The sequence below is a fragment of the Lontra canadensis genome, unplaced genomic scaffold (assembly GCF_010015895.1).
Source record: "Lontra canadensis isolate GAN:19392208 unplaced genomic scaffold, GSC_riverotter_1.0 scaffold22, whole genome shotgun sequence".
In the NCBI taxonomy this organism is placed as follows: Eukaryota; Metazoa; Chordata; class Mammalia; order Carnivora; family Mustelidae; genus Lontra; species Lontra canadensis.
This window is the reverse complement of record NW_022631016.1, coordinates 2236777-2256776: the sequence shown is the minus strand read 5'-3', so window position 1 is coordinate 2256776 and position 20000 is coordinate 2236777.

Here is a 20000-nt window from a genome sequence, read left to right as displayed (position 1 = left end):
CCTGAGTAGGATCACTGACATCTGGTCCATAGGTCCCTTCAGAGTTTGTGCGGCTCAGCCTGTGCCACCTAGTACACAGAGAGTTGCCTCAGTGTCCCCATCCCACCTTCTGCCTCTGCAGAACTCACAGCATCACTGGAGGGAAGGGGGCAGGTTGGGCACTGAGGGAAAGGAGAGCCTTCATCTCCGATGATGCCTCATGCCTGGTCTCCAGCGCTCTCCCCTCAGCTGGCCCTGCTGTGTCTTCTCCGCCATGGGACAGACACTTCTCCAGAGGCATCACCCGCCAAGACAACACGCTGACTTGGCCAACTTTTATGCTAAAATGCATTCAAGTGGATCAACGCCTTTCACATAGACAGAAACTGGGAGACCCTAGAAGAAAACATAGGGGAGAAGATCTTTGACATTAGTCTTGGCAATTTCTTCAGTATGGCGCCAAAAACACAGGTGATGAAACCCAAGATAGACCAATGAGACCACAGTCAACTCAAGAGCTTTGACAAAAGAAACAATCAATAAGTTGAAAAGGCAGCTTACTCAGTAGGAGAAAATAGTTCCAAACCATACATCTGATAAAAGGTTGATATCCAATATATATGAAAACTCATAATACTTAATAGCAAAAATGCAATAATGCAGTTAAAAAGTATACAAAGAACCTGTATAGACATTTTCCCAAAGACAGCATACAGATGGGCAAAAGCTCTATGACAGGGTGGTCAGCATCAATGATCATCAGGGAAGTCCAGAACCAAACCACTGTGAATTATTGCCTCACACCTGTCAGGATGGCTATTATGAAAAAGACGATATCAGAAATGTTGGTAACGATTAGGGAAAAGGGAGCCCTTCTCACTGTCCGTGGGAATGCGAACTGGGGCAACCACTCTGGACAATAGAATGGTGGTTCCTCAGAAAACTAAAAATGGAACTGCCGTACGAGCCAGCCATCCCATTTCCAGGCATACATCCAGAGGAACTGAAATCAGGATCTTGAAGAGACATCGTCACGGCTTCCAACCCGTGTTCATTGCTCCATGATTCACGAGAGCCAAGACATGGAAGCAACGTAAGTGTCCGTCGACAGATGAGTCCACAAAGATAGGTAGATGATGACAGATAGATAGAAAGAAAGAGAGAAAGATACAGATACTATATAGACACACCCACACACGGTGGTGTGTTATGCAGCCATGAGAAAGAAGGAGATCTTGCCATTTGCAACAACATGGACGGACCTTGAAGGCATTACGCTAAATGAAATACGTCAGACAGAGAGACAAATACTGTATGACCTCACTTGATGATGGAATCGTAAAAAGCCAAACTCGCAGGAAAAGAGAGTAGACTGGTGGCCATCAGGGGCTGGGCTGGGGCAGGGGATTGGCGAGGTGGTGTTTCCTGGGTCAAACTTTCAATCAGTAGTTGAGTACATTCTGAAAAGGCAAAGCATGACATGGTGAGTATAGTCAACAATACCATATTATATATATCGAAGTTGCCAAGAGACTAGATTGTAACTGTTCTCAGCACAAAGACTACATGATAACTATGGCGTGTGATGGAGGTGTCACCCACCAGGAAGACTGTGATCACATTGTTGTTTACGTGAATCGAACAACACATGGCGGACCTGAAGCTTGCACAGTGTGCTGTGTCAATTCTGTCTCAGCTAAAAATCTAAAAAATACAGTGCATTCAGATATAGCTCGTACTTTAGACAATGTGAGGAAGAAAACATGTGCATTCAAATATTAAGCCCAGCAAAATGCTCTTACAGATCCCTGTAACTCCAAAGTCCAGGCTTGAAGGACACTCCCATATCTGGCTAGTCCTTTCTCTGCTCAACAAAGATCCCTGACTTCGTCCATTACCACAGCTCTTGGGAGATGGGAAGTTTGCTTGTTACCTGGAAGAAAAGAGCATTCTTTGAAGTATTTAAGTATTATTGGAGCTATAGGGTGTCCGTGGTGCTGATTAGTTGTCACACATGGGCCCTCCTCATTCAGAGACTTCATTGCCAGCTCCCAGCACAGACTGCTAACAGTCTCTGGAGTCTGTGTTCGGTGACAGCAAATGCCTGTGTGAATGGAAATACAGACGCGTACAGCTCCAGAGGAGGCTGGGCACCCATGTGGGTGCACACGCTCGGGGAAGAAGAAGGAATAAAAAGCCAACTAGAAACACAAGTGGACACAGAGACAGTGGGTGCCGATAAGAAGTTTGGCATGAGGGAGATCCACGTCAGCTTAGTGGGGAAGCCACCAAACGGAGCCGGGGAGGGGTCAGGCACAGAGAATTACCCATGAGCCAAGCAGTTAATAAAAGTGGCTGATACACGTATGGATTTCATGAAGATTTATGCAATTCTAAGGTGGCCTGCATTTATAATAGGTTTGTAGATGCCCCTTAAATGGCTTAACAGGGAAGAGATGCAAAGCGGGAAAATACAAGGAACAGATGGAAAGCAGTAAACAGTATAGCCCTTGTGTTCCCCCACCGGGACTGCATCCTGGGCTGGACCCTGAGCCCACCTCCCTTCTGCAAGAGGTCATGCAATCTCTGTCCTCCTAGTGAGTCTGGAGCAGTCCTCACTGGTCATGTCCCATTTTGCAAACCATGGCTGGTGCATTCCAACTCTGCTTTCTATGCATCAAAGTGCTCCAAAATTTGAGCAGTATTTCTTTCTTCGCATTGATTTTTTTTCCAAGGCATGTTTAAAATTATGTTGCCTGTTAACTTGTTTGTACAAATAGACAAAGAAAATCCCCCAAATCATTCCACGTGGTTGAGGATTGATGGAACATGTGGCCCGGAAAAATACTTCCTGTTGGGAAAAAAAAAAAAAAAAAACAGAAAAGAAAAGAAAACAGACACCATACTTATAAATTGCCATTACAGCACACGAAGGCTGTTTAACTAAATTTAGCAACTAAGTCAATGTTTAGGCAAGCCGTCACGCCGGTGCCTTATTAAAATCCCCGTGGCTCTGGAGTGTCTGAGGTGGAAAGAAGGTTAAACTGCGTATCAGCCACGGAAGAAAGCTGAAAGGATGTGCAGCCCAATTAAGCCCTCAGCCCTGCTTTCGCTCGTAAGCACTTGCTCCTTGATTCCCCCCGGAGCGCCCTGCCAGGCAGCTCCAGAGTGGACCGGGGAGCACCTTTCATGCAGTGCGGTAGCCTGGGGTCTGGCCGAGCCCTTCTGGGTGAGAGGCGGCCGCTCCCTCTCTATTAATCATCGCCCGGCCCTCAGCACCTGGGACTGACTCCGACTCCCCTGGCTGCTATATCGACAATATTCCCTGTTGATTTCCTCATTTTCTCAGCCAAGGCTAGACTGACCTCTTTAAAATTCTTTATAAACGTCAGTAATTGCTGCATCCAACTTCAATTCATTACTTTCCCAGGCCTCATGTATTTTGATGATATGAAAGTTGACCACATTTACATGCAAATTGAAGTTTTATATTAATAAGGGCCAGTGAAAGGAGATCGCATGGTAATGCTCCATTATGACTTTTAAATACATTTGCCCATGTCTCGGCCGGCATTAGCATGGTCAGACCATGAGGAAATCATGTTGGTCTGATTGCAATTTTGTTTTCCAATTGAAAGTACAATTTCATCAGGTTTCCCTGTCATTTCTAATAATGACTTAAGTTTGCTCGCTAAATTGGAGAATTTCTCGCGCCTTCAGATGGGCTAGGAAAAGGTGAGGTGACAGTCGGCTCTGCGTGAAGTGCCTCACCGGGCGCGGCCGCCCTCTGTCCCCCGGGGCTCCTTTGGAGGCAGGAGTGGCAGCGAGGAAGACCCCACGCGGCAGGGACTGAGAATCTCCGCACATCAACTTTCCTCCTCCAGCTCCGAGAGCCTAACAACACTGCGTTGGCCCAGACATCTTTCCCTGTAACCATCAGAGGCTGCTTCCCTTTCCCAAGTCCTGGGCGGGTGGTCTCTGTCGCCGTCCATGTGCTTGTATTTTGTAGCACGGAGGAGCCGATCAGTTCTCTCCCCTCCAAGGGGATTATCTGTAAGAATTAGGAACGGGGTCACGCATCAGTGTCCTGAGTGAGACTCTGAGACCTAGAACCCTATCAGAAACAAATCCGCAATAACAGTGTTTTTCTGACTGACTCCCCATTAAATTGAATGTGGGCTCTGCGCCTACAACCAACCCCGATCCGTCAAGAGGCTGAAAGAGAGTCTCTGGTAAGATCCTCGCCCAGTGGAGCAAAAGACACTCAGTGAGAACAGATTCTAGATACAGACATTCCCTGTGATGCTAGAACAATCACTGAGCTTTTCCACGACTCAGTTTCCATGGTTGTGCATTTCACTGGCCTCTGGACTTTCTCCGGGGTCCGCTAACTTGCAAGGCTAGGACAGCGCCGACATCTGTTTCTTGTGAATGATGATTCTGACGCTGGGTGATATTTTGGGTAAACACTCATGCTTGCCAGTGCTGTCCATTAAATAGACTCTGGGCATGTCACCTGATGCAGATGACACAATAACCTTTAGTCAACAAATTCCTGGTGCGTTCAAACTTTATCTGATTTATCTCAGCATAGATAAGACCCTGCTGGCAGATTGAAGATGAGAAAAGCCACGGAGGGAACAATAGGATTCTCCAGTCTCTGGTCAGTAAGGGACGTAGCCCGGGAACGTCAACATCAACACCCTCCATTCTCCATCACTCCCCGTGGCAGTCTAAAGATAAGCCCAGTGCATTTTATAAATAAGTCTGCGATTCACAGAGAGCCAATGACACACACATACAATGACTATTTATATAAAAACAGAGAGAGGATTGCTTGTCAGTTGACTGGTTTCTGGTTTCAAAGTCAGGTTAAACCCAATATGTATGGTATTGTTTATTTTTTTTTTTAATCTTAGTAATTTCAAAAGCATTCCAAAGAAAATATGAGATAGGTGGTGCTTAACAATGATACTCGATCTGGGGAAAGATGGAGTGTGGCCCGTGGCGCTGGAGGCAGAGAAAAGCTCAAACACTGATTTGGTTTGACAACTGATGTTTGATTAATGATAAATGCTTGATGATTAATACTATAAGTGGTTGGTACCAGAAGCAGAGGCCCACCTGCCGCTGTGTGGACAGGTGGTTTTTATGGGATTGCTCAAACAGTGGTTCTAAACTTTGCTTTGGGCCACTAACTGAAAACCTGATGAAAGCCATGGATCACCTCTCCAGGGCAGAAACCTGCACACTCACAAACCCAGCTACTTAGTGTGTTGTTCCAAGACGTGGGAGCAGAATCATGGCCCACCAGGAAAAGTCTCTCTCCTGATCTCAGCACCTGTGAATGTATCGGTACATGGCAAAGGGAGGTGAAGTTTGCAGAGGGAGCTAAGGTGGTTAATAAACTGACCTTGAGATGGGGAGATTAGCCTGGATTATCTGGGTGGATCCAGTGAAATCATAACAGTACTTAAAAGTGGAAGAAAAGGCAGAGATCAGCAAAAGAGATGTGAGATCAGAAGCAAGTGGGTGTGACAGAGTGTGGGAAGACTCTCTGACTACAGAGAAAAGGGCTGTCATCCAGGGAATGTCCTGGGCTCTAGAAGCTGGAAAAGGCAAGAAAATTGATTTTCTCCCAGATTTTCCAGAAAAGAATACAGCCCTGCTGACACTGGGATTTTGCTCCATTGAGAGCTGTGTTGGCTTTCTAACATAGAAACTATAAGATTTTAGATTTGCGTTGTCAGTTTAAGACCCAAAACATACAGTAATTTGCGGTAGAACCAACAGAAAATTAATACAGCTCTTCAAGGTCCATCCAATGAACACTTTCTTGAGGCCTCAACAGCGTGTAGATGTGGTGAAACCTTGCAAACACAGCGGAGTGTGGTAAGCAAAACCAGGCATTCCCAGGAGGATGGAGAGTGCTGGGTGGCAGCCAGCGCAGTGTGAGGCCGGTCCCCATGGAGGAGCGGGCCTCCTGTGCGGGGAGCCCACACGTGGGAGGGAAGGAGGAGTCGTTCCATAACTCACCCCGGTCTTCTGGGGGCACAGAAAATGCAAAGGGAAGTGTGCGAAAACCGGTTTTGCAATTACCTGAAGTGAGAACAGCCAAGCTGTAACGGAAGCTTCACTGTGCCCGGCTCAGTTCTAAGTGTTTGCACTCGACACCCTTTCGGAAGTCGCTCGTGACTTCGTGTTTTCCGTTGGGCAGACTGGGTTGGACAAACCTTATCTGGGACCACGTGATCAGTGTCTGGGGGTGCAGAGTGAACCCCAGCTGCTTTCTTCCGTTCTTCGCGCTCAGCTCATGCTCCTGGTTCACCCGACAGCACGGGCTGCTACTTCTTGGTTTTTCCTAGCCACCTTCTCTCTGTCCGATCCCTAAATCCCGGGAGAGCCGGAGCTGGATGCCAAGTCTTCTTCTCTAACAAGTGTTTCTGCCTGTGGGATCGGGTCCACCCCTGGCTTCATCGCCATCCACGGGACGAGCTGCAGCGTCAAAGCCAGCTCACTCAGGGGTGTCCGTCTGGGCACTGATAGGATGACTTGAGTCCTGTCCCGCCCCCCGCTTCTCCCCCCAGAACCCCCACTCCCAGGAAGCCCGCTGTCTCTCACCGATTCCTTATCTCAAGGATCTTAGAAATAAGTTCGCTTTTCCATCTTTGCCCTTATTTTATGTTGTCACAAACAAAAACTGCCAGAGATGATTTTGATTCCCGCAGCGCCCCCCACTTCCATTACCCACTCTGGTCCGGACCACAGCCCTTCTTCACCCAAGCCTGTGGGGATGCGTGGTCCCATGCTGGCTCCTGTCCTGTCCATTCTCCATTCAGCATGTAGAGTCAGCATCTGAAATCAATCCAATTGTGTCCCTCCTCTGCCTAAAACCATCCAAAACTAAACCAGAAACCAAACCTCTGCTCTCTGTCTGCCTCTTCCCATGACCTCCCAGCATCCTCTTGGGCCATGTCTACTGCCATCGGCTCCCTGCCCCCCCCTCACCTCCAGGACGTCTGCTCACTCTCAGTGTCTTAGTGCAGGGGGAGGGGGTGCCTCTGCCTAAAATGCCCCCCCGCCTTGTCTTCCTGAGTCTTTCTCCTCGTTTAGGCCCCTCTTCAGATGTCACCTCCCCAGAGAAGCGTCCATGGTTCCTCCGTCTCCAGTAGCCCTGCCCACCTCATCACCCTCCCTGCTTGTTTTCGTTGCTTGTACACAGGAGACCACGTGACCTCTTTCCTTCATTTGCCCCTCATCAGTTTCCAGGGGGCTTTGCCGCGCGGCCGCTCCCGGAGGGGAACTGGTCTAACTTCTCTGCTGCAGCTGAAGCCCGGTTCGCGCTCAGCCAACACTGCGCGTGCGGCCGGTGCGCTGCCAGCACACGTGCGCACCTGCGGCCGACTTTGGACGGCACCGCGGTCCCTCTGAGGAGCGCGCGCAGTTGAAGGCGTCCGGTTCTCCGGGAGCCTGTGTGAAGGTTGAAAGGTGACTAGGAATAGAACGGATGAAAATCGGTCACTGTCTCTGCGCCTCTGTCGCGCGCCGCCCTCCCTCAGACGCCCCTCCACGCCCATCTGCAGATGCAGCGTGGCCGCTCTGCAGGGTCCGTGTGGTTTCCTCTGCTTCTCCCAGCTCACGGCCCTCTTCCCGTCCAACTCACAGATGGGGTCTTCGGGGTCCCACTCACCTCCACCCGGATTTGTGACCGGATTTGCTGTCACTCTAGACGGCAATCCTGTGTACGAAGTCCGTCGCAAGCCACCCTCGGGCTGATTAACTGCCCAAGAGTCACTCACTGAATATTTAGGGAATCAATCCATCAGTTAATTGATAAATCATTTATGATGACATGCAGCCTCCAGACAGAGAGTGACCAACGGCCCCCGCGTGCCCGCACTGTTCAGTTTTAGCAACGACTGTGCTGCATCCCAAGCAACGCCGTCCGTCTGGGGCCGGTCCGGAGCTGCTGGTCGCCCTGAAGACACAGGACCTGAGTGACACCACGATGCGCTGTGTCCGCCCAAAAGCCGACAGTCGCTGCCCTGTCATTCAGAAGACTCAGAAATGGGATGTTCTGCACATTTGAAATGATTTTCCGACTGATGATCCTTTTTCCCAGGAATGGAAATGGTCTTCCTCCCTGGAAAAATGGTATTTCACCCCTTCCAGGTCTGAATAAGCCACGGACAGTGAATGGTACTTTGTAGTAAGTCAGATAACAGAAGAGTCACTCTCAGAACGGTTCGGCTTATTTTCTTTCTTTAAGTTTGTGCTAGAGATGAGAAGCAAGGCCCGGCCGCACACGGAGAGAATTTCGGCACCTCCTCAGCTTATTTCGGGGGCTTTAATTCTCCTCTTTTTGTCATGGTCGGGTGCTCAGAAGACGGCTTTCCCAAGGCGCCAACGACTGACGTGAGCAGAGCAATTGCCCCTCAATCTCTCTTCCACCTTCTTTCCCCTAAAGCAGTGTAAAGCTTTCTTTAAACAAACAAACAAAACAAAACAAAAAGTCTTAATCAGAAGAACAATTTATAGAAACAAAACCAGCGGCTCGGACTGAAGCCGGGCAGTGGGGTGGCCAGACCCCAGCCCCTCGCCCTCCCAAACAGTGCCGGTGGTGTGGGGAGGGAGGGGATCCGGCCCCGCTGCAGCCCCCCACCCTTCTCCACCCTCACACCGACAGCATCTGGGGAGGGTCTGGGCTGGGGGAGGGGGGCAGTGTGCGGGCACACAAGGTCTTTTCCGGCTTCTGAATTGTCTGTACCTTGGATGGCAGAATCAGGGCATTCCAAGCAGAAACCCCACAGGGTGGAGAAACATCTTGACTATGTTTTTGTGCGTCTGCTCTCTTACCTTGAACTCACCCGCTCACACAGAACAATGTAAAACTTACGTCACGGCTTGAAGCACAAGGAAGAATAGCGGGTCTCTGAGGATACTGTCAGTCTAACGCCCCCGACCAAGGAGGTTTCCTTTACTGGGGTATTTAGGAGATGGAAAATACCCTGAACAGTCATTCTCCTGGGCCAGATGTACCGCTGAGTCACAAAACTAATAACCCACTGTGCACCACTTTCAGACTCAAGTCCTTTCATGTCCGTTACCTCGTTCAACGTTTGCAGCACCGCGGTGAGATCAGCAGTGTGGCTGTCCTGAGCTTCTTGTTCTTTCCGTCCCTCCTTCCCTCCTTCCTCCCTTCCTTCCTTTTTCCCTCCCTTCCTCCCTCCCTCTCCCCTTCTCTCTCTCTTCTTTCCTCCCTTCCTCCCTCCCTCCCTCCAACCCTTCCTTCCTTCCTCTCCCTTTCTCTCTTTCTTTCTCTCTCCCTCCCTCCCTTCCTTCTTCCCTTCCCCTGTCCCTTCCTCCCATACGAGACACTGAAGAATAGCAACCAGCAGCAGAGGACTGAGAGCCTGGACTTTGGGTTCATTGTTCCTTTTACTGGAGTACAGGCGAGCAGCTGCAGGACAGGAATATTGTTGGGTCTGCTACCAAGACAGTTCTGTATCTCCTCACTTGACTTTCCTGCATTCTATGGACCCAGGAGAAAGCCAAACTAGGGCTTCTGCGTTTCCATTTACTCCAGCTGCTGCTGACATTGGCCATGACAAGTGGAGACTCTGGTTCATACTCTGCACCTTCCCTGGGGGAAGAAGCAGCTGATTGACATGGTTCTTTGAGTCAGAGAATTCAACTTATTCAAGGTCATTCAATTCTATAAAAAAGTAAAACAAAATGTTCTAACCGGTTGTTAAAAATAATAACTCAATAACTTGTTCCCTGCAAAACTGCACAGAACTATGACTAACGACCTCCTACAGACTACACATCTCCATGTTCTTGTCCACTTTATTGTTGGTATGTGGCTAGAAGTGGAATTGCTGTGTCAAAGGGTAATTCTGAGTTGACTTCTTTTGAGGAACCAGGATGCTGTTTTCCACAGCAGCTGCCCCATTTTGTAATCTCACCAATAGGACAGAGGCATTCAAGTTCCCCTTTCTCCATATTCTCACCAGCATTTTTTCCTTTTTTTTTAGTAACAGCCATCCTAATGGGTGTGCACGGTCTCACGTTGTGGTTTCGATGTGCATTTCCCTGATGCCGAGTGATATGGAGAACCTTTTCATGAGCTGTTGGCCATTTGGATGTCATCTTTGGAGAAATGTTTGTCCAAGTCTTTTTTAATGGGCTTGCTTTGTTCCTGAGTTGTAGTTCTTTATATATTTGGATATTAACTCATCATCAAATACATGGTTTGCAACTATTTTCTCCCAATCTCCAAGTTGACTTTTCATGCTGTTGACTGTACCATTTAATGGATAAGTTGTTCTTTTTTTTTTTTAATTTTTGATGACTGAGGTCCTGAAGACCAATGAGTCTATTTTTTCATTTGTTACCTGATGTTATATCCAAGAAATCAATGGCATGAACCATCTTTCCTGTCTTTCCACCTAGAAATTTTAAGGTTTTGTTCTTACATGTAGGTCCCTAACCCATTATGAGTTAATTTTTGTGTATAATGTAAAATAAAGGTCTAATTTCATTTTTTTTTCTGCATGTGGAAATCCAGTTTCCCCCACACCATATGCTGTACACAGTGTTTTTTCCCCCACTAAATGGTTTGGCACCTTCTTGAAAATCATTTGATCATAAGCATGAGGGTTTTTCTGGGTGCTCTGCTCTGCTCCCTCCACCGCGACGTCCATCAGTGCGCCACGTCACAGCACCCTGACTGTTGCACCTCCGTGGTACATCTGAAATCAGCACATGCGAGACTTCCAAGTTCGTTCTGCCTTTTCAAGATCGCTTTGGTGGTGCAGGGTCTCTTAAGACTCCCTCTGAGTTTTAGGATGGATTTTTGTAATTCTGCAAAAAGCATTTTTGGGCTTTTGGTTGGAATTTCAGTGACTTTGTCCATTGCTTCGGGTAAATACGTGCCGACATCTCAAAATTAAGCGCTCCAGTTCTTGAACAGGTGCTGTCTTTCCAGTGACATCTTCAATCTCGTTCAGCAACGTTTTGTAGTTCTTGATGTTCAAAGATTTTACCTCGTTGGTTAGGTTTACTCCTAAGTCTTGTATTCCTTTTAGTGCCATTATAAATGGGGTTGTTTCCTTAATTCCCTTTTTAGATGGTTCCTTGTTAGTGCACAGAAACGTAGTTGACCTTTTGCGATGCAGTTGATTTTTCTGCAACTTTGTTGAATTCATTTATTGGCTCCGGCAGATTGTGTTTTTCCACTGTGCAATCTTTTGGGTTTTCTTTATAGAAGATCATGTCACCTGTGAGCAAGTCTACTTTGAGAGTTACGAACAATTATACGCATTTGTTGAACGTAATCATCAGCATGTCTCACACTATGCAAAAGGGCAGAAACCCCCTTCGTGGGTCATCCTTTGGGGTGGGGCAGTGTTCACCCTGACATCCTCGCTATCGTGGATCCCTCCCCTGGTAGCGACTGGGCTTATCTTCAAACGCTGTAAGATAATTTAAGGAATAGATTCTGTTTCATTCATGGTTTGTATTTATGTGTTTGCTTTGCTAGCCGAAAGCTGACTGCCACGTGCCCATTCTGAAGCGTTTCTGAACAAGCTGAATGATGCACTTTGGCTCTATTTTCCAAAGCCGGGGCCATCCGGCTCTGCACGCTGCAGCCCCCACGCTGCCTACCCGGTAGGAATTATTTTCATTGACTGTCTGCTCGCTCCCTTCCCGCTTGGAAATGATGAGGAACTTTGCCCAGCTGACAAAGGCGTCTGTATTCACAGCTCCCCTCTGAGACCCGGCTGCTACCATCAAAGGTCTGCAGTGTACTGCCCTTCCTATAATATTTCAATTTAAACACTGCCTCACTGCAGTGGTGTCACATCTCATTTGCACTGTGGCCTTTGTAGGAGACAGGGATCATTACGGAGTGAGCACTGAGAAAAAACATATTACAGCCGGCCAGGTAGCGGAAGGGACGGAGACGCGGCGGAGGGGCGGCCGGGGAAGGGAGGGTCTCGCCGGGAACGAAGGGGCCGCCGCTGCCAGCTGTCAGGCTGAGCCGATGGAGTCCTGCACGCTGGCCTCGGGGGCCGCTCCTCGCTCCCCTCCGGTGTTTGCAGGAAGGACAATCCCCAGCGCGTGCCGGGCGGGGAGGATGCTCCGGTAGACAGATTCCCCTGCTCCTCTCCCACCTCAGTCCTCCGCGCGCACGTGGGATGGGCCGCGCAGCCAGCAACGCGCTGGGCTCTTTCCCAGGCCCTGCCTTTAAATCGGACTCATTGGTTTGGACAGACCGTCCAGCAAGGAAATGGAAATAATCTTTTGTTTGTTTGTTTTATTTGCTCTCCAGTCTCTGCTGCTCACAGTCTCATAATTTCATTTTGGAAAGGAACAACGGTCCTGAAGGTTTGCTCCACTTACTATTAAAACGGGAACAAAGAAGCGGATTAAATCTCTGGTAGCGTGGCCTCTCCTGCTCGTCCTCCTTCCGTTCTTCTGTCCCCTCTTCTCTTTCCTTCTCCCCACCCCCTTCCCACTGTCCTTCTTAATCACAGGCGCAGAAATGTGCCCAGGATGTGGCAGTCCCTTTAGGAAGAGTCCCATGGGATGAGGCACAGTGATCCTAGAGCAGCGCAGCGACGTCGGGATGCAGCTTATCGCCAGGGTTCTCTGTAGGACGGACTGAGAGATATGCAGACTTATAGCTTATTTCTGCAAAACTGTAGATAGTGAAGGGAAAAGAGAGACCCTGTGACGTACACCTTCCCGCAGAGGCACGTGTTTGAGCTATCCAGGAGCCAACGTGGCCTCACACCACACGGTGGATTTGCTGATTACAGTTTTCACCTGCCTCTTATTACAAGTGGCTTTTCAGGTCCCCAGATACCATGGGGGCCACAGTGCTGGTGACGCAGAACCCCCTTAGCAGGGCAGGTCAGCTCCCCAAGACTAGACCGTGAGTCCGCAGCCCATGGCCGGCGTACAGGCTCTGCAAACCTGAAGCTCATGGCCGTCTGCTTCTAAGCGTCTATGGCCGAGCTGCACTCTCTCCTTGCAGCTCCTGTCAGGTCAGTCCAGGATTTGTTGCTTTGAGTCACTTGCTTTGACTCTGAAGGGTCTAAAGAGATCTTCCTGTGGCTTCTTGTAGCATTGACTGATGGGGCTGCCAGAGGAATGCTGGGGATGGCATTTCCTTCTGTCGCGGCCCAGGTGTGGGCTATTGGTGCAGGGCTCCGGGACAGGGCCCCAAGGCGCCACCACCCAGGCGCCACCACTCTGGGCGTCATCCTGCTCCCTGTTCCTGAGAAGTTCTGGGCACCAAGGAGATGGGGCTGGCTGCAGCCACCCTTCCCACCCAGGCTCCCTCCGGAGGAAGGAGATCTGCACTGCAATTCTCTTGGAACTTGGCCTAGACTGGTGTGTTCCATGCTCGGAGCACATGCCCCAAACACTTTTGTTTCAGGGGCTTACAGTCTTCCAGCCAAAGACTGCCTCCTCTGCCCCCCAACAGTCTCTGACCTGAATCTTGCCTGGACTGCGTATCGAGTGCGGTCCGTGGGCCGTGTGAGGGCTGCTTGCTGCTGCCCTATCCAGAACTTGCTGTTAGAGCCATCCCGATGCTCCAGGAGGACACCTGCAGACGGACAGCGAGTCCGCCTCGTCTGTGTAGCTGGACTCGTGGCCACAGAGGTGGAGGACGACACGTTTCTTCAGATTATCCATGGTGGACATCGCTGCTCGTCTCTGCGAAGTGTTAGTGTTTTGCTTAACCTGCATCCCATTGTTGTTTCCTGTCCTGCGTGCTCTCCCGAAGGCCCAGAGCTGATGCGCGCCCAGTGGGCCTGCAGTGTGCGCCTCAGTGATAGAGACCAGTGCCCCACCCACGGTGTCCCATGCTGCCCTGCCACCCTTCTGTTCCAGAAGTTTCCTTTTCCTACTGCTAAGGAGGCAGCCCCAACCCACACTGCCCAGTCAGCCACACCTGTCCTTGTCTTTTGCAGACTGAGGCCTTGGCAGTGAACGTGTCCCCATCGCATGCAGTTTGCCTCGGAGATGTGACGGGGTCCCTGAGGACTTCCTCTGTCCTCCCTGAGGTCAGTCCGGAAAGTGGCAGCCCCACACTGGGCTCTGTCCCCTTCTGAGGAGGGGACAAGGGACTCAGTTACACCCAGTTGCACTCAGTTACACTTGGGTACACCCTCCTGCCCACGCAGGCTCTGGGGTGGGGCGAGGCTGGGGATGGTGCCTGAGGCAGGAGGGTCGGGTCTTGCCTTTGGGGCTGTGGCCCGGAGACAGGCTCCAGAGGGGCTCCCAGTGCTGAGGAGTCATGTGGTAAGGGACACTTTTGTAAGCATGGCTTGCACACTCTGAGAAAAGAATGGGAGGCTAGGGAGGACAGGCACTGGTCATAGGAGGCGGGTTCCAAGCTAATGACGGTGTTTAGCTCCTGTTTCCTCAAATGTTATTTAATCTCTCTGAGCGTCCTTTATCGGTTCTCATTAAAGGGTTGGAAGAGTCTGTCTCTGCCGTCCTAACCAGATCTACAATCTGTGACTCTGACTTCAGAAGTGAGGGATGGCTTCTGCCTCTCCACGTGAGGCCCCATGATGGACCACAGAGGCCAAGTCCTGGAGCTGGGGCTGGTCTCCTGGGGCTGCTGGGGCACAGTCTGGGGGCTGCAGGGAGCGTGGCAGGACTGTGCTTCCTTTGCAGACCCTGGAGAGACACTTGCTCAAGTCCTCCCCGAGCTTCTCATGGGTCCTTGGCCATGGCCATGGCCTCCCAGCTTCTCATGGCATCTCCCTGCATATACGTCTGTCTCTGAACATCTGTTTATAAGGTTTCCAGTCAACCTGGATTGGGGTGCTCCTTACTTCCGTATGACCACGTCTTAACTAGTTACATCTTCAACAACTCAACTTCCAAATAGGTCACATTCTGAGGTTCTGGGTGCTAGAAGTTCAGCATCTGAATCTTGATGGATGCAGTTCATTGGGGGGCCTGGAGTGGGGGACAGCACATGGGAATCAGCAGTCCCTTTAGGAAGCCTATTCAAGGCTCCGTGGGGTGGCCTGGGCATGGAAGGCGTTGGGGGTCTGCCCCCGTTACCCGTGGTAAGTCGGGTGGAGTGGCAGCCACTCTCCCCAACCCAACTCCTTGCCACGGGTGCAAGGGGCAACCCCCCCCCCACAGAAAGGGCATCCTGGTGCAGGGCAGCGAGGAAGCCAGGGGAAGGCCGCCCTCATGTGCTGAAGGTGGGAGAGGACAAGAGCCTGGAGAGAGAGAGACAACCCAGCCCAAGGCTCTGAGCAGCACTGTCCCTGCGGAAGACAGAGCACTGGAGTGGGGAAGGTCCTGGGGCCGCCATCCAGGCTCAGCACAGAGAAGGGTCTCACCAGCGGCAGCCCACCATCCTCCAGCCGGGTGACACTGTCCCAGGGACCCTTGGACCAGACCATCCGAACCTGGCTCTGCCCTCATTCTCCGAGCTCAGGACAAGGGCATTTCAAGATGAATGAAATGACATTTAGGACATTTCTGTTATTTCTAAAGTCAGTATCTACTGAATGAGGCTCCCAAATTCCCTTTAAAAATGACTCTATTATTTTTTTCACAAAATGAAGTCATTTTCTGTGTCCTTTGGAGGACCCTCAGCTCTGCCCTGCAGAGAGCATTTTGACATTATCAACTGTCTTCACAGTGGGGCCATGGGAGGTAAGCTGCTACAGAAAAGATAAAGTTTTGCGGAATGTTCAGAAAACTTGGACGTCCCCACATCGGTGTTCAGAATGGCGTATTCCCACTTACAATACTTTCCGTGCACAAACAGACCTCCTGAAGCGGGGCTGGACATGGGCCTGATGCGACCTTGGGGTGGGTTTCCAAGGTGGGTCGTTGGGGACCCACGAGGAGACGCTGGGGAAACACGAGTGGCCTGGGGGCTCCCGTGTCCACATGGGAGGCCTGTCCTCCAGCTTCTACACAGATATTGATCGTGGGTTCACCCCCTGCTGTCCTGGGGTGACCCCACGAATAGGAGGCACAGACGCGGGTGCTCCTGGGAGCGCAATGAGGGAGCATGGGCAGGAGCACCCCATGTGACCCCAGTCAGAAAACCTGTTCCTCACCATCTGTGTGCTGGGCGGGGACTGTCCACCCCAACGTCCCTGCAGACTACACCCTGCCCAAAGCTCCTGGGCCTCAGGGATGCCAGGGGTACAGTGGGGGCATCTGGGCTAACCACCCAGCCCAGAGGCCCTGAAACACTTGCCGACATTGGGAGGATTTATCCCTACGAAGTACCTACGGCAGGTGAAGCCTCCTTACCCCAATCGTGCAGTGAGTAGCACAGACAACAGACCCCTGCTCTCATGGAGTTGACACCTGTGTTGGGGGCAGAGATGCAGCAACTAAGTATGGTAATACTCTGGGGATCTGGGTGGGTCTCTACAGGGAACAGAGCACAGGGAGGGTGCAGAGGGACCCGGGGGTATGGAGTGGGTATGGCCATTTTTAACGAGGATGGTGACAAACCCAACGGTAACCTTGAGTGGAGACGGGAACTTTAGGAGAGAGAGAGCCATGATGTCTGAGAAGGAAGGTCCAGATCCAGGGAAAAGCAGGGTGGGGGCCCTGGGCAAGCTGAGTTTAGTGGGGTGACTGGGGTGAGCTGGGCGAGCAGTGTGGTAGCCAGAGGTCAGCGAGGGCCACTTTGGGACCGTGGCCTCTCTTCTGGGTGAAATTGGTTCCCTGGGGTGTGAGCAGAACGGGAGAGCTGCATTCTGTTCTCAGAGGCCCGGGGCTTGAGACTAGCTGGCACGGGCACAGACAGACACGGGGGTGCCCTGGGAGGGCAGAGCCATAGCCAAGGGGAAGGGGTGTCCTGCCGTACCAGGGGGACGCAGGTGATGCCCACGGCCCTCTTGTGAAGGCCAACAGCTCCGGACGGGCGTTTGCCCTGGCCGTCTCACTGGATCCACGCCAGCAACTGTACCATGAAAATTTAGGGCCAGACCCTGAAACGTGACATCCCTCCAGGACACCACATCACGTACTTCCAGTTGTTTCCTGGCAGAGAGATCAAAGTGACGATCTAGAACAGTGTATTTATCATATACTGATACATTAGCCTTTCCCAGTGAGTTCGGGTCAAAGGCAGCAACATGCAAGGGTATTAGAGTGCATTCTGGGTTCAGTAAAGGGTATAGAAATCATTATTATGAATATTTTAAAGCTTTCCTTCCTTTTCTTTTTATTAAAATCCACCATCATCAAGAACAGAGATCCCATGAATCATCTTCAAAGTGGGATTTAAATTTCCCATGTGCAGCCCACATCATATGCAAGCCGAAACACCCATGTTCTTGATTAGGTACTTAGACCTTGGTGATTATCTTTACCGAGAAGCACACTCAAATCCCTGCACATGAAATGTTTAGACTTTCATTTTCAATTATTCATGAAATGTGCAGTAACATGGTCCAATGCACATTTGAGCAAAATTTGCTAATGCTCCTGAACAAATCATAAACACCTCACCAGGGGGCCTGGGAGGCAAACCTCCCCTCTGATAGGTGTGTTATTATAACCTGCTGTTGCTAAACAGACAGCCAGCCCAAGGTGACAGGTGCCCGGCACCCAGACTCGGGGTGGGCTCAGCTGTGACGTCTCTCCATTCTCCCCCCAAGGAGAAATGCCTCTAGCAGTCTTCAGAGACTCAATACTAACGCTGGTACTTCTGTGCCAAGAAGCAATACCGCAGAACGGGATGGTTCAGTGCTGCCACATGGGTAACCCTTTGCCTCTGAGGGGACCCCACATATGACCTGCTTTACTATGTGCCAGTCTGATCAGAAGCAGAGGCAACCGCCAGAGACCCTACCAGTTATGGGATGCAACGGAGAGGGTATCTTCTCACAGGGATGGTCCGAGGTATCTCTCTAGAGGGTGCACTAGATTGTGCAAGACACTCATAGAGACGAAAAAGAAAAATTTGATACCAGAAGTACATAAACATGAATAGCTCACCCATACGAGATGAAAGTGGAAAGTGTGCTGACCTATTAACGAACAGGCATAAATCACAGCAGCGCTCACCCAGGTATCTTTAGAAGATAGGTTTTATTGTTAATTAATATGCGTTTTTCCAGGTTCTGAGGGTATGACATGAATCTGACCAATGGCTGCCCTCCTGGGGGTTCTGCTCCAGTGGAGGGAGGGGACAAACCAACCCACAGGACCTCACGGAAGGACGGCAGTGATGGGGAACCGTGGAGTGAGGAGGAAGGCAGGATTTGGACAGAGGCCCGGAGCAATGTCGGTGTGGTCCACGCTATGTTCAGCTAAAAGCGTACGGCGGGCCGATGGAGAGCAGGTGTCTTGGCAGGGTCTCTGCAAGGTTAGGGACGGGGGGGAAGCGGTACTGTGGGAGCTGGGTGACAGAAGGGATAGTAACCAGTAATGCAGGTCAGGAAGGAAGGGGGGCTGAAGAGAGACGGGAAGTCAGTGGGATTACACAGTGTGTGTTATGTGGTGTCTGGTTTTTCATTCAAAATGAGTCCCTGAGCCCTGTCCATGTGGTTGTGCATGGGGGGTATCCCACCGATCTTTATTGTTGTGTTGCATTCTGTCGTGAGACGATACAATGGTTCACCTCTCCTGCTGCGGGGGGACACCCGGCTGGGCTCCAGGTTTGCCCGGTAGGAAGAATGCCTTGAACGGTCTGGACATCTTCCACAATGAGCATGTTTTCATTTGTGTTCAGTATAGATGTAGAGGCGATAGGATTTAACATAGGACACCTGCATGCAGCTCCAGTAGATGTGGACACACCTGCTAGCAGCATGCGATTTCTTTTTACTCACTCCATGTTCTCAGCAACCTTTGGTGTTGTCAGTCTTTTTAAATCTGAGCATTCAGAGTGCAGTAGTGTTCACTCACTAGGGTCTTATTTCTCACTTTCCAGATGACATAGAAACTGAAGTACTCTTTAAAGCATTTTGCGATCCAATTTTATCTAGTATCTTTTGAAGTATTTGGATTCATTTACTATTTGCCTCTCTTTTTATAATCTGTATGATTTTTTTTATGTATTCTGGATGGAATGTCTAGTATTCTTATTCCAACTATCTTCTCTCTTTTTCTTTCCCTTCCTCTTCCTGACTCCCTTCTTCCCTTCCCCCCCCCCCCTGGCTGGCTTTTAATTCTTTTGATAAACCACAATATTAAGTTTCAAGGCTGTACAGCTTATCAGTGTTTCTTTTACAGGTTCTGTGTGTATATGTGTGTGTGTGTCCTATTTAAAAAGTCTTCCCTTACCCCACTTCACAAATTTATCTCTGTGTCATATCCTAGATAATTATTTTTACCTTATAGTTTTATAATCATAATCCAGTAAAACTGAATTTATGAATAGGATAAGAAATTAGTCTAACTTGTAAACTTATACACAGCACAACACATATACACACTGTGTTTGAATTTTTATTGGAAAAACAATGTCTAAAAAAAAGAGCAATGTCTGTAGATTAACTTGTGGAGAGCAGACATACTAGTAGTATTGAGACTTCCAATCTATGAACATGGTATGCTTTTCAATTCAGCTCTTTTTCTCTTCCCTTTTTTGGTAGAAGAGTTAAGTAATTTTTAGTTATATCTCTGGGTATATGATGTGCTTGATGTTATTATAAACACATTTTAAATAAAATTTGGTTTTCTATCAATCATTGGTATGTTTTTAAAGTATCAACTTGATTATTCTCTTTTTTAAGATTTTATTTATTTATTTATTTGAGAGAGAGAATGGGAGAGTGAGAGAGCACAAGTGGGGGGGGGCAGCAGAGGGAGAGGGAGAAGCAGGCTTCTCACTGAGCCAGGAGCCTGACACAGGGCTCAATCCCAGGACTCTATATAATCACAACCTGAGTCAAAGGCAGATGCTTAACCAATTGAGCCACCCAGTGCCCCTCACCTTGATTACTCTGACAACACGTGGTGAAAGGCAAAAAGGCCAGTTGGGATATTGTTGTTGGAAT